This window comes from Salvelinus fontinalis, unplaced genomic scaffold, assembly GCF_029448725.1.
Source record: "Salvelinus fontinalis isolate EN_2023a unplaced genomic scaffold, ASM2944872v1 scaffold_0094, whole genome shotgun sequence".
In the NCBI taxonomy this organism is placed as follows: Eukaryota; Metazoa; Chordata; class Actinopteri; order Salmoniformes; family Salmonidae; genus Salvelinus; species Salvelinus fontinalis.
This window is the reverse complement of record NW_026600303.1, coordinates 459,955-464,006: the sequence shown is the minus strand read 5'-3', so window position 1 is coordinate 464,006 and position 4,052 is coordinate 459,955.

Below are 4,052 nucleotides of genomic sequence, written 5' to 3'. Positions count from 1 at the left end.
ACTCAGTAAGGCCAGCAGGCTAATGTTCCTATAGACCCAGTAAGACCAGCAGGCTAATGTTCCTATCCACCCAGTAAGGCCAGCAGGCTAATGTTCCTATAGACCCAGTTAGGCCAGCAGGCTAATGTTCCTATCCACCCAGTAAGGCCAGCAGGCTAATGTTCCTATCCACCCAGTAAGACCAGCAGGCTAATGTTCCTATAGACCCAGTAAGGCCAGCAGGCTAATGTTCCTATAGACTCAGTAAGACCAGCAGGCTAATGTTCCTATAGACCCAGTAAGACCAGCAGGCTAATGTTCCTATAGACTCAGTAAGACCAGCAGGCTAATGTTCCTATAGACCCAGTAAGACCAGCAGGCTAATGTTCCTATCCACCCAGTAAGACCAGCAGGCTAATGTTCCTATCCACTCAGTAAGACCAGCAGGCTAATGTTCCTATAGACTCAGTAAGACCAGCAGGCTAATGTTCCTATAGACCCAGTAAGACCAGCAGGCTAATGTTCCTATCCACCCAGTAAGGCCAGCAGGCTAATGTTCACTTTCCACTCAGTAAGAGCAGCAGGCTAATGTTCCTATAGACCCAGTAAGACCAGCAGGCTAATGTTCCTATCCACTCAGTAAGACCAGCAGGCTAATGTTCCTATAGACTCAGTAAGACCAGCAGGCTAATGTTCCTATAGACTCAGTAAGACCAGCAGGCCAATGTTCCTATAGACTCAGTAAGACCAGCAGGCTAATGTTCCTATAGACTCAGTAAGACCAGTAGGCTAATGTTCCTATAGACTCAGTAAGACCAGCAGGCCAATGTTCCTATAGACTCAGTAAGACCAGCAGGCTAATGTTCCTATAGACTCAGTAAGACCAGCAGGCTAATGTTCCTATAGACTCAGTAAGACCAGCAGGCTAATGTTCCTATAGACTCAGTAAGACCAGCAGGCTAATGTTCCTATAGACTCAGTAAGACCAGCAGGCTAATGTTCCTATAGACTCAGTAAGACCAGCAGGCTAATGTTCCTATAGACTCAGTAAGATCAGCAGGCTAATGTTCCTATAGACTCAGTAAGACCAGCAGGCTAATGTTCCTATCCACTCAGTAAGACCAGCAGGCTAATGTTCCTATAGACCCAGTAAGATCAGCAGGCTAATGTTCCTATAGACTCAGTAAGACCAGCAGGCTAATGTTCCTATCCACTCAGTAAGACCAGCAGGCTAATGTTCCTATAGACTCAGTAAGACCAGCAGGCTAATGTTCCTATAGACCCAGTAAGACCAGCAGGCTAATGTTCCTATAGACTCAGTAAGGCCAGCAGGCTAATGTTCCTATAGACTCAGTAAGGCCAGCAGGATAATGTTCCTATAGACTCAGTAAGACCAGCAGGCTAATGTTCCTATAGACCCAGTAAGGCCAGCAGGCTAATGTTCCTATAGACTCAGTAAGACCAGCAGGCTAATGTTCCTATAGACCCAGTAAGGCCAGCAGGCTAATGTTCCTATAGACTCAGTAAGACCAGCAGGCTAATGTTCCTATCCATCCAGTAAGGCCAGCGGGCTAATGTTCCTATAAACTCAGTAAGACCAGCAGGCTAATGTTCCTATAGACTCAGTAAGACCAGCAGGCTAATGTTCCTATAGACCCAGTAAGACCAGCAGGCTAATGTTCCTATCCACTCAGTAAGACCAGCAGGCTAATGTTCCTATCCACTCAGTAAGACCAGCAGGCTAATGTTCCTATAGACTCAGTAAGACCAGCAGGCTAATGTTCCTATAGACTCAGTAAGACCAGCAGGCTAATGTTCCTATAGACCCAGTAAGGCCAGCAGGCTAATGTTCCTATAGACTCAGTAAGACCAGCAGGCTAATGTTCCTATCCATCCAGTAAGACCAGCGGGCTAATGTTCCTATAAACTCAGTAAGACCAGCAGGCTAATGTTCCTATAGACTCAGTAAGACCAGCAGGCTAATGTTCCTATAGACTCAGTAAGACCAGCAGGCTAATGTTCCTATAGACTCAGTAAGACCAGCAGGCTAATGTTCCTATAGACCCAGTAAGGCCAGCAGGCTAATGTTCCTATAGACTCAGTAAGACCAGCAGGCTAATGTTCCTATCCATCCAGTAAGACCAGCGGGCTAATGTTCCTATAGACTCAGTAAGGCCAGCAGGCTAATGTTCCTATCCACCCAGTAAGACCAGCAGGCTAATGTTCCTATCCACCCAGTAAGACCAGCAGGCAAATGTTCCTATAGACTCAGTAAGACCAGCAGGCTAATGTTCCTATAGACCCAGTAAGACCAGCAGGCTAATGTTCATATCCACTCAGTAAGGCCAGCAGGCTAATGTTCCTATAGACTCAGTAAGACCAGCAGGCTAATGTTCCTATCCACTCAGTAAGACCAGCAGGCTAATGTTCCTATCCACTCAGTAAGACCAGCAGGCTAATGTTCCTATAGACTCAGTAAGACCAGCAGGCTAATGTTCCTATCCACTCAGTAAGACCATTAGGCTAATGTTCCTATCCACTCAGTAAGACCAGCAGGCCAATGTTCCTATAGACTCAGTAAGACCAGCAGGCCAATGTTCCTATACACTCAGTAAGACCAGCAGGCTAATGTTCCTATAGACTCAGTAAGACCAGCAGGCCATTGTTTCTATCCACCCAGTAAGACCAGCAGGCCAATGTTCCTATCCACTCAGTAAGACCAGCAGGCTAATGTTCCTATCCACTCAGTAAGACCAGCAGGCTAATGTTCCTATAGACTCAGTAAGGTCAGCAGGCTAATGTTCCTATAGACTCAGTAAGGTCAGCAGGCTAATGTTCCTATCCACTCAGTAAGGCCAGCAGGCTACTGTTCCTATCCACTCAGTAAGGCCAGCAGGCTAATGTTCCTATAGACCCAGTAAGACCAGCAGGCTAATGTTCCTATCCACTCAGTAAGACCAGCAGGCTAATGTTCCTATAGACCCAGTAAGACCAGCAGGCTAATGTTCCTATAGACTCAGTAAGGCCAGCAGGCTAATGTTCCTATAGACTCGGTAAGACCAGCAGGCTAATGTTCCTATAGACCCAGTAAGGCCAGCAGGCTAATGTTCCTATAGACCCAGTAAGACCAGCAGGCTAATGTTCCTATAGACTCAGTAAGACCAGCAGGCTAATGTTCCTATAGACTCAGTAAGGCCAGCAGGCTAATGTTCCTATAGACTCAGTAAGACCAGCAGGCTAATGTTGCTATCCACTCAGTAAGGACAGCAGACTAATGTTCCTATAGACTCAGTAAGGCCAGCAGGCTAATGTTCCTATAGACTCAGTAAGGCCAGCAGGCTAATGTTCCTATAGACCCAGTAAGACCAGCAGGCTAATGTTCCTATAGACTCAGTAAGACCAGCAGGCTAATGTTCCTATAGACTCAGTAAGACCAGCAGGCTAATGTTCCTATAGACTCAGTAAGGCCAGCAGGCTAATGTTCCTATAGACTCAGTAAGACCAGCAGGCTAATATTCCTATAGACTCAGTAAGACCAGCAGGCTAATGTTCCTATAGACTCAGTAAGACCAGCAGGCTAATGTTCCTATCCACCCAGTAAGGACAGCAGACTAATGTTCCTATAGACTCAGTAAGACCAGCAGGCTAATTTTCCTATAGACTCGGTAAGACCAGCAGGCTAATGTTCCTATAGACTCAGTAAGGCCAGCAGGCTAATGTTCCTATAGACTCAGTAAGACCAGCAGGCTAATGTTCCTATAGACTCAGTAAGACCAGCAGGCTAATGTTCCTATAGACTCAGTAAGGCCAGCAGGCTAATGTTCCTATAGACTCAGTAAGACCAGCAGGCTAATGTTCCTATCCACTCAGTAAGACCAGCAGGCTAATGTTCCTATAGACCCAGTAAGACCAGCAGGCTAATGTTCCTATCCACCCAGTAAGACCAGCAGGCTAATGTTCCTATCCACCCAGTAAGACCAGCAGGCTAATGTTCCTATCCACCCAGTAAGACCAGCAGGCTAATGTTCCTATAGACTCAGTAAGGCCAGCAGGCTAATGTTCCTATAGACCCA